Here is a 12,250-nt window from a genome sequence, read left to right as displayed (position 1 = left end):
GGGTGTAAGACTTGTGGTTTTCTTATAACAAATAGAATATGTCAGAGATGATCTGCTATGTGATTTCATGTAGGTGATTATGTGCTTACGTTAAATAAAATTGCAGTGTCCATCTTCCTGCAACTTCTCTGTCTTTTGCTGATTTTGAGAAAACAAGTGACATTTTTGAGAGACCCTAAAACACAAATAACTACAAGAATTGAGATTGGATTCCAGTTGATATTATGCAAAGGTCTCCAACAAATAGTAAGAAAACCTTCATCACCTGACAAAAATAATAAAATAAAGTCATTTATTTCTATTGTATGTATACATACCACAGTTTGTTTACCCACTCGTACACTGTTGGACATTTGAACTGTTTCCACATTTTGACTATTATTAATAGTGATGATATGAATGAATATGTGTGTGCATGTATTTGTTTGACTACCAGTTTTTAATTCTCTGGAGTATATTCCTCGGAGTGGAACTGCAGAGTTACATGTAATTCTATGTTTAACTGAGGAATCCCAAAACTGTTTTTCAATACTAATTGAACTATTTTACGTTACTACCTGCTACAGTATAGATGAACCCAGAGAACATCAAGCTAAGTGAAAGAAGGCAGACACACAAGGTCACATATTGTATGATTTCATTTATATGAAATAACCAGAATAGGTATAAGCATAAAGAATTAATGTAGACTGGTGATTGCCACCCAGTGGAAAAAGGAAGACTGGGGAGCAACTGCTTCATGGATCTATTTCCTTTTGGGTGATAAAAATATTTTGGAATTAGATGCAGGTCATGACAATAAAACATTTTGAATGGATTAATTTACATTGAAGTATTCACTTTAAAATAATTAATTTTATGTTATGTGAATTTTACATTGACTGACAAAACAAAATTAAACAAAGACGTTGTAAATCTTTTATTTGCTCAGTGTGCTGGCTGTCTCCACTCCTACCTTTAACAGCATACACAAGTCTCTTCCCACTCTCTTTCCAGTATCACAGTAAAGATAATAAAGCTTTCTGCTAACTCTCATACCTGTAGTTGATTAATTCAAAGAAGAATACAGTAGTGCAAACTTAAACACTGCAGACTTCCAAAAAAATTATGTTAATATGCTACTCTATTAAAAGTAACTTGGAATATCCATCCAGATTTATCAGTATTCTCTTTTTCTTTGACTCTCATTTGCCACCTTAAGGAATTATTTGCATAATCTTCATAATATTTGCACTGATATGTATTTTTTACATAATGAGATCAGTATTATAAATGGAAGAAGATAAAGATTTGATTATCTGATGGAATGTTTCTTTTTTGGCATTGTCTTTGGCAGTCAACAAGAAAATTAATAATTCTGGATAAAAGGATCTTATTTCAGAGTTTGTTTTCAGAATAAGTGAAAAGTTAGAGAAGCTCAGAGAATAAAGAGAAACCAATTTTTTTTTTAAGTTGCTGAAAACAAAGACACGTTATACCACAAGCCAGTTTAGACAACACCACTGCTGTTGGTCATATGAAACCTTAGACTCCCCTATGTCACTGGACTCACTGCTAATGTGACACCCTCAACGAGTGACACTATTAAATATCACTGCTTTTATAATAAATACTTACTGTACCTAGTTTTTACCTACCTGAATCCTGAAGATGTTTAAGTTAATGAAAACGATTTAACATATTTTTTTAGATTGACATACAATAATTCTACATATATATGGGTATATAGTGATGTTTTTATACATATAAGGCATAGTGACTAGGTCAGAGTAATTAGCCTATCCATCATCTCAAACAGTTACTATTTCTTTATGTTAGGAACATTCAATATTCTCCTTATAGGTATTTAGAACTATGTATCATGATAACTATGGTCATAGTTCTATACTTACAGTTGTATAGAAAACTAGAATTTATTCCTCCTATGTGTAATTTTATATCCTCTTACAGATATCTCTATATTCTTTCCTTACCCCTGTGTTCCCAGCCTGTAGTATCCTCTGTTCTGCTTTTTACTTCTATGAGATCAACATTTTTAAACTTCCACCTATGTGAGAACATGCAGTGTTTAACTTTCTGTTCCTGGCTTATTTCACTTAAAATAATGTCTAGTTTCATCCATATTGCTGCAAATGACAGGATTTCATTTGTTTAATGACTGAAGAGTATTTCATTTTGCATATATACCGTATTTTCTTTATCCATTCATCTTTCATTGGACATCCAAATTGATTCCATATCTTGGCTAGTATGAATAGTGCTGCACCAGACATGGGGTGAGGGCAGATAGATGTCTCTTTGATATACAGATTTCTTTTCCTGTGGATAAATGTTCAGTAGTGAGATTACTAGATCATATGGTAGTTCCATTTGTAGCTCTCGGAAGAACCTCCCTATTGTTCTCCATAGTAGCTATACTAGTTTACCTTCCCACCAACAGTGTATAAGAGTTGTTTTTCACCTCATGCTCACCAGCATTTGTTATTTTTGTTTCTTTGATCATAGCCATTCTAACTGGGGAGAGATGATACCTCATTGTTGTTTTGATTTGCGTTTCCCTGATGATTCGTGATGTTGAACATTTTTTTCATGTATTTGATGATCATGTATATCTCTTTTGAGAAATGTCTATTCAGATTATTTGCCATTTTTTATGGCTCTTGCAATATTTTGTTCCCTTGTATATTCTGGGCATGAATCCCCTGTCAAATGAATGAATAGTCAGCAAAGATTTTCTCCTATTCTGTAGGGTTTTTCTTTCTTTTTTTTTTTTTTTTTTTTTTTTTTTTTTTTTTTTTTTGCCCCACTCGATTGTTTCCTTTGTCTTGAAGAGCTTTCTAGTTTGATATAATCACATTTGTTTGTTTTTGCTTTCATTGCCTATAATTGTAAAGTCTTACCCCCAAAATATTTGCCCAGACCAGTGTTCTGAAATGTTTTCCCTGTGTTTTCTTGTAAGAGTTATATTGTTTTAGCTCTTATATGTAGGTCTGTGATCCATTTTAAGTTGATTTTTCTATAAGATGAGAGACACAGGTCTAGCTTAATTCTTCTGCATGTAGATATCTAGCTTTCCCAACACCCTTTATTGGAGAGACTATCCTTTCCACAGTGGATGTTCTTGGCGACTTTGTCAGGAATCAGTTAGCTATAGATATATAGATTAATTTCTGGGCTCTCTATCCAGTTCCTTTGGTTGATCTGTCTATTTCTATGTGAGTACCATGCTGTATTGGTTAGCATGGCTTGGTACTATAGTTTGAAATCTGATAGTGTGATGCCTCCAGCTTTATTCCTTTTGGTCAATATTTATTTGGCCGTTTAGAGTCTTTGGTGGTTCTATAAAAATTTTAAGTATTTTTTTTTCTATTTCTGTGAATAATGTCACTGATATTTTGATAGGGATTTCATTGAATCTGTATATTGCTTTGTGTAATATTGTCTTTTTAATGATATTAACTCTTCTGATGCATGAGCATGGGATGCCATTCCATTTGTTTGTATCCTTTTAAATTTCTTTCATGAACAATAGCATTTTGTAGCTCTGCTTATAGAAGTCTTTTATCCCCTTGGTTATATTTGCTCTTGGGTGATATTTTTCTTTTATAGATATTGTATATGGGATTGCCTTCTTGATTTTTTTTTTTTTTTAGATATTTTGTTTTCTTGTATAGAAATTCTAGAATTTTGCATGTGATTTTGTATTCTGCAACATTGAATTTGTTGTGGTAGAGTCTTCAGATTTTTCTATATGTAAGATGATGTCTGCAAACAGCGACAACTTGACATCTTCCATTCCAATTTGGATGTTTTTTATTTCTTTCTTTCCTAATTGCTCAGGCTAGATTAAACACATTTAAATGATTATTTGTATATGATTAAGATTGTTATTTTGCAAGTGATCCATTGCTTTAATTAAATTTATCAATTTCAGGATGAAGACATAGTAAAACATTACAATACATTAATCATTATTCTCTCACTTTAACATAGCAAGTTGTTTATAAGCACCATTGAACTACCAAACACATCTATTTCACTAAATAAATATAATTTCAACATTTAATTTATAAAGTCTAAAATGTAGGTAGCTACTACATATGCAAACTAAGTCATAGTCTATACAAATTAATTGAGAAAAAAATTAAGACACAACTGGAAACTTTCTATTTGCATTCAATATCTCAATGCTTGAGAATAATTATGAGACTAGAAGGCAATGGTTGCATCTTGGAATTAGATTTGTAGACAAAAGAACTGGAACTATTTAAAAATATCAAATCTTTGGAAGATCTTTTATGTTTTTATGAGGTTTTGAAGCTTTTTCTCCAGGTGCCAATACTAAAGGATTAAATTTTTTTTTCCATATGGCAGCTACTTTACAAGATTTTGTAAAACTTGTGAAAAAAAATTTCAAAAGAGGGAAAAACTGAGGTTATCTCATAAGTATATGCCAGTTGGTTCTGTTGTTTTTGTTGTTTCCTCAGGTGAGAAAGTCATGAAGAGAGCCTGAATTGAAATGGAGTACTAGTTTTAATTATAATTCAAGGGGCTCTATAACCAAAAGTAAACAGAATTAGAATGTTCAAATATAACCCATAAGGCTCTATAACAAATGTCTTTGCCTTACTAAAATAGAAATAAGAAATGATTGCCAGAAAATATTTCTTACATTCAAAATTAAAATATTTTTCTCCATTTTATCAATCTTCCTAACCTAGAATAAAGGTTTTTGATATGCATGCATCTAGAGAAAATATATAAGATAAATAAAATATAGATGTATATCTCTACCTTATAAAATTTTGTTTATTAGTCTATTATTTTTATAAAATGTCACTATATATATCACCTGGAAATACACATTTTGGTTAATTGAATTTTCTTTTAGAAATTAATGAATGCATTTAGGGTCTTATTCCCAGGATTGTAATAAAACAGAAAAATTAGTTCTACCACATTAAAATGAGCATCAACTTGATCAATTCATTTTATAAAACTGAAAATATTAACCCAACATTATATTTTCTGAATTAAAGTTTTATGTCAACTCCCACTGTAGATTTTCATTCAGTAAATAACATAGTTCCCTTAGCTTCCTGGACTTTTTGGTTTTCTAATCACTGTAATAGAATATTACAACTGTCTTTATTAATTAATTATAGTGTGGAAGTCTCAAATGAGTAAAAGAGAAGATAATTATCATATTTTCAACTGTAACCTTTTATATATTTACAGCAAATACCTGGTGAATTTTCATTTAAACTAATGCTAACATTGATCAAAGATGGGTTCAATTTCTTGTAATATTGGTCTTTAGTTCAGGGTCGAAAACATTAGGACAGCAGATTCTCAGCTGTAACATACCAGAAACCAAAAACAGCCTTTGAAAGAGTTCTCAGAAGTCAGTAAGGACACCCACATAATCTTGCACTATGTACTTGGCTTGTATACTCACTAAAAGATTTTATTTCTGTGGTTTCAATTCAGCTGTGCTATAATAAGAGTCCTTGCCACTATTAACGTGTAAAAAAAAGACTTCCGAGGTGAATATCTTTAAGCAACATATTCTCAAAACAGAAATAACTTTTTTAAAAGTACAGTACATGCTCTATTTCATGGGCTCTTTTAATAGAACAAGACTATATACCTCTTCTGTTTAAATTAGCAAGTTTCAAACTACTTTTTTTTAAATTTATTTCTAGAAGTGACATTATATAACTGGTATCCACCATGTACAGGAAGGTGATCAAAATGACTTAAGATATTTGGGTACTAGAAAAATCATGGTAATGTTTCATTTTTTAAATACCAATAGGATCAAATAAATATTAATGGAGAAAATAACAGAGAGACAATAGCAAATGGTGCAGACCACAGTGAATTAGAGAATACAGGTGCCATTTAAACTGTAAACATTCAGCTCCAATACATTACTAACCTGTGGCAATGTGGGCACAGTGCTTATAGACTTTTCTTCTTTATCTCTTTTTTTTCCCCTCAGAGAGACAGTCTCTGGATTGGTATGTATAATCAATAAATTCTTAAATTCTCATACAAGAGCTCACTTTATAACAGTTTTTTTAATGATATGCAAGACATGCAGAACCATGAGACAACTAAATAAATATCACAGATTACCAATTTATATTCTCTGGTTTTGACAATTCAGAAAGAACTCACTTTTTCACCAGTGTTTGAAACATCTAGCAAAGATTTCATAATTAACTAGAATACAGAATACAGTGGTTTAAAAAGATCAAGGGATATAAAACACCAAAAGTGAGGCCTAATGTAAAATATGTACTTCAAATGATAATGATTTGTCAATGCAGGTTTATCAGTTGTAGGAAATGTGCCAATCTGGTGAAAGATGTTGATAATGGAGGAAGAGTATACATGGGGATAGGGGATACATGGGGGTAGGGGGTACATGGTAACTCCATGTATATCCCACCCGATTTTCTGTGGGCCAAAATTGTTTTAAAATACACATGTATTTTAGATGTGTATTTATTATTTAAATAAATAAATAGACTATACTGCCTATATGCATATATTTTTCTTACCACATGAGAAAATAATGCAATATAACAGGAAAGCCTTTATAAAGAACCATGTTTGTGAATTACTTTCCCTTTTTTACTTTCTCAGTAATTTCCATGATTTCCAAATAAACAACATGCTACAGATATTTTCACGTTTTATACTCATTTATAACTCATATATAATCCTGATTGTCTTAGTCCATTCCTGCTGCTATAACAAAATATCTTAGACTGAGTACTATGTAAACAACATGAATTCATATCTCATAGGCCTGGAGACTGAGAAGTCCAACCTCAAGGTGTGTAATGCTTAATACTGAATGTCAACTTGATTGGATTGAAGGATGTAAATTATTGTTCCTGGCATGTCTTTGAGGTTGTCAAAGGAGATTTACATTCGATTCAGTGGGCTGGGAAAGGCAGACTTATCCTCAATCTGGGTAGGCACAATCTAATCACCTGCAAGTGTGACAGGAACAAAAGCAAGCAGAAGAACTGGAAAGATTAGACTGACTTAGTCTCCAGGCCTACATATTTCTCCCATGCTGGTTGCTTCCTCCCTCTAACATCAGACTCCAAGTTATTCAGCTTTTGGATTTGAACTGACTTCCTTGATCCTCAGCTTGCAGATGGCCTATTGTGGGACCTCACCTTGTAATCATGTGAGTTAATACTCCTTAATAAATTCACCTTTATGTATACATCTATCATATTCATTCTGGCCCTTTAGAGAACCCTGACTAATACAAGGTGCTGGCAGATTCATTGCCTGGCAAGAACTCATTCACTGTTTCCTCACATAGCAGAACGGTGAATGTTGTGTTCCCCTATAATGGAACGGGCAAGATAGGTTTCTTCAACCTCGTTTACAAGGGCATTAATCCCATTTGTAAAGGTGATGCTCTCATGATTTACTAAATTCTTGAAGATCTCACCTCTTATTACCACCACAATGGAGATTAGATTTGAACATGAATTTAGAGGGACTCAATAGACTGTATATTATATATGTAGAGAAATAGGTATATATTTGTATTAGTCCATTTTCATACTGCTATGAAGAAATACCCAAGACTAGGTAACCTATAAAGAAGAAGTGGTTTAATGAACTCACAGATCTACATGGCTGGGGAGGCCTCACAATCATGGTGTAAGGTGAAGGAGGGGCAAAGGCATATTTTACATGGCTGCAGGCAAGAGTGTGTGTAGGTGAACTGCCTTTTACAAAACCATCAGCTCTCGTGAGACTTATTCACTATTATGAGAACAACATGGGAAAAACTCACTCCCATGATTCAATTACTTCCCACTGAGTCCCTCCCATGACACACGGGGATTTGGGGAGCTACAATTCAAAGTGAGATTTGGGTGGGGACACAGTTAAACCATATTACTGTATCCCTGCTTCCTCCCAAATCTCATGTCCTCACATTTCAAAACCAATCATGTCTCCCCTACAGTCATCCAAAGTCTTAACACAGTTCAGAATTAACTGAGAAGTCTGCAGTCCAAAGTCTCATCTGAAACAAGGCAAATCCCTTCTGCCTCCAAGCCTGTGAAATCCAAAGCAAGTTAGTTACTTCCTAGATACAATGGGTGTACAGGCATTGGGTAAATACATCCATTCCAATTGGGAGAAATTGGCCAAATCAAAGGGACTATAGGCCCCATGCAAGTCAAAAATCCAGTGTGGCAGTCAAATCTTAAAACTCCCAAATGATCTCCATTTACTCCATGTCTCATATTCATGAGGTGGGCTCCCAAGGACTTGGGCAGTTCACCATGTGGCCTTAAAGGGTACAGCCCCGCTACTGGCTGCTTTCATGGCCTGGCATTAGGTATCTATGGCTTTTCCAGATACACAGTGCAAGCTGCCAGTGGATCTTCCATTCTGGGATCTAGAAGACAGTGGCCGTCTTCTCACAGCTCCACTAGGCAGTGGCCCAGTGGAGACTCTGAGTGGGGGTTCCAATTCCACATTTCCTTTCTGCACTGTCCTAGCAGAGGCTCACCATGAGGGCTCTGCCCATGCAGCACACCTCTGTCTAGACATCCAGGCATTTCCAGACATCCTCTGAAATCTAGGCAGAGGTTCTCAAACCTCAATTCTTGACCTCTTTGCACCTGTAGACATAACATCACATGTAAGCCATCAAGGCTTAGGGCTTGCACCCTCTGAAGCAATGGCCTGAGCTATATGTTGGTCCCTTTGAGTCCTGGTTTGGGGCACAGGGCACCAAGTCCTGAGACTGCTCAAAGCAGTAGCTCTCTGGGCCTGGCCTCTGAAACTGCATTTTTCCTTCTTGGCCTCCAGGCCTGTGATGGAGGGGTCTAGTGTGAAGACCTTTGACATGCCCTGGAGGCATTTTCCTCATTGTCTTGGTGATTAACATTTGCCTCCTTCTTACTTATGCAAATTTCTGCAGCTGGTTTGAATTCTTTTCAGAAAATGGGTTTTTCTTTTCTATCACATTATCAGGCTATAAATTTTCCAAACGTTTTTTGCTCTGCTTCCCTTTTAAACATAAGTTCCAATTCCAAACCATATCTTTGTTAATTAATAAAACTGAATTATTTCAAGAGCATCCAATTCACCTCTTGAATGCTTTGTTGCTTAGAAATTTATTCCACCAGACACCCTAAATCATATCCCTCAAGCTCAAAATTTCTCAGATCTCTAAGACAGGGGCAAAATGCCTCTATTCTCTTTGTTAAGTCATAGTAAGAATCACCTTTGCTTCAGTTCTCAATAAGTTCCTCATCTCCATCTGAGACCACCACCTCAGCCTGGACTTCACTGTCCATACCACTATCAGCATTTTAGTAAAATCCATTCCATAAGTGTCTACAAAGCTCCATAATTTTCCCACATCTTCCTGTCTTCTCATGAGCCCTTTAAACTGTTCCAATCTCTCCCTGTTATCCAGTTCCAAAGTCTCTTCCAAATTTGGGGTATCTTAATAGTAGTACCTTACTCTACCAGTACCAATTTACTGTATTAGTCTGCTCTCACGCTGCTTATGAAAACATAGCTAGGACTGGATAATTTAGAAAGGAAAAGAGGTTTAATGGACTCACAGTTCCACATGGCTATGGAGGCCTCACAATCATGGTGGAAGGTGAAGGAGGAGCACAGTCACATCTCACATGACAGCATACAAGAGACTGTGTGAGGGGAACTGACCTTTATAAAACCATCAGATCTTTTGGGACGTATTCACTATCATGAGAATAGCATGGGAAAAACTCACCCTCATGATTCAATTACCTCCCTCTGTGTCCTTCCCACGACTGGTGGGGATTATAGGAGTTACAATTCAAGATGAGATTTGGGTGGGGACACAGCAAAACCATATCAATATCTGATATATGTAGATATAGAAATAACCAGTCCAGATTTCTTTAAGAATACAGAAGCCACTCTGTATATTCCTAGTATAAATATTTTAATAGAATTTTGTGTAATCAATCAAATGACTGCAGGAATAAAGATCAGAGGAGCCACCAACAAAAATTTCACCCCGCAGTATGAAAGCAGATGGTTGTCAATAATTCTCTAGAAAGTCGCTGCCGTTTACAAGAATCTCTGGCCAATCTTCACAATTTTTTTAGTTTGGACACAAAAGTGTGCTTTTGTTTTGGTAGCCAACTGTGAGTTTCACATCTGTTATTGCTTCAATAGCCACTTCTTATTTCTCTCTCATCTTCCAAGTTTTGTGACTACTTCTCTTTGACAAAATTTAGAAGGGATCAAAGTGATGGTGAATTGCCAACAGACCATTCAAGATAAACAAACACACAGAAAATAATACAAAATGGAAATGTTCACTTAGGTGAGCAGCAAATCATAAATGAATTACAAATGTAAGCACCACTCATATACATATATATATGAATGAAACATTGATAGCATAAGGGAAGAAAACTTTACCTTTATCCTCTTAGGGCTCCCAGCTAAGCCTGAGAATTTAATTGAAATAGGGAAAATTAACAGAATAAAAGCATGTTGTTGTGCAACAGATAGTTGTTCATTTTTCATTAATAACATTCTATTATATGAGCATACCACTATTATATATATTTTCCAATTTTGATTATTATGAATGATCTTTTGATCCTCTTCAGTTTTTTTATTATTATAAACAATACTGCTCTGATTATTGCTGTATGTATTCCTTAGTGTTTGTAATTGTTTTGATGTTTATCCAATATTTTATTTTCTGATTTATAGCTATGATAGAGGTTATTAAACTTTGGGTAAAGTATACTATAGTAAATGCTTTAAGCTTTACATGATACATGGCATAGTCTCTGTAGCAACTACACAAACTTCCTGTTAAGTGTCATAGTAGCCATAGGCAATACATAAACAAATGAGTAAATTTGTGTGCCAAAAAACATTTATTTTCAAATAAAGGCTGTGGGTGACAGTTTGCTAAACCCTGTTCTATGATATAGACTCTATGGTTGAGTTCATCTATAATAGTTAATGCCAAAACGTTATTCAAAATTGTGATACCAATGTACATGATGACCAGTAATGATTCAAGATTTGGTAGCTCAACAACTGCTGTGGTTAGAATGTTTGTTCCTTCCAACTCATATTAAACATTTATTGCCATTGTATCATTATTAGGAGGTGGGGCCTTTGAAAGGTGATTAAACCATGATGGTTCTGCCCTATTTGATAGGATTAATGGCATTATAAAAGAACAAGTTCAGCCTCCTTTTACTTCTTTTTCATTCTGCCGCAAGGTGAAGCAAGAAGACTCTCAACAGATGCAAGCACCTTGATATTGGACTTCCCAGACTCCAGAACTGCCAACCAATAAATTTCTGTTTATTATAAATCACCCACTCTTTAGTATTCTGTATAACAGCACAAATGGACTACAACAACAACTTTGTCAACAATTTCTATTTTCATTGTTTTAATTTTAGCCTTTCTGCTGGATAATAAAGGTGTGCTATAGTGAAAGTCCGTAATTCTAATGATAATAGAATTTACCACATTTTCATATGTTTATTGCCCATATGAATATAGTCTTTTGTGTAGTACATTTTCTAGCATCCCATTCTTCTTTTACAGGCTCTATTATTTCTTCTTGACTTATTATTATTATTATTATTATTATTGTTATAGATAAAAGCTTTTGTGATTATTTCTGTTACACAAATCCTTCTTTGACTCGGTGGCTTGGATTTTCCTCTCAATGGTGTTTTATTCTTTCTTTCTTTCTCTTATGAAGAGAAACTTAATTTTAGTGTACTTTGCTTTATTCATTTTGTATTATACTTCGTTCTTTTTAAACCCTATTCAAATTTTTTTTTAACTCTTAGATTGGAAACTGAGAAGCAATTTATCATATAATCAACTAGGAGTTAACTGCATTTGTATGGTTCATTTCATATACATGTTTCTATAAGTTGTGAATTGTTATTTTTTGTTTCAACAAAAACAAATGCTTAAATAATTGTTTATCACTGATCTGTTAGATTGGTGCATAATAATTGTGGTTTTTGCCATAAAAGTAAACCTCAATTACTTTTGCAACAAAGTAATATATTACCTTCTTTTTTGTTCATACACATGTAGCTGTCTTTTTCATCTCTTTATTCCACTGTACCATTTACTTATGCTGTGGCAATAGTACAGTATTATCATTATCTTTTGTTCATTTTCTGATATATATATATATATA

The sequence above is a fragment of the Rhinopithecus bieti genome, unplaced genomic scaffold (genome assembly GCF_001698545.2).
Source record: "Rhinopithecus bieti isolate Rb0 unplaced genomic scaffold, ASM169854v2 scaffold_51763, whole genome shotgun sequence".
NCBI lineage: Eukaryota > Metazoa > Chordata > Mammalia > Primates > Cercopithecidae > Rhinopithecus > Rhinopithecus bieti.
This window is presented reverse-complemented; position numbering follows the sequence as displayed.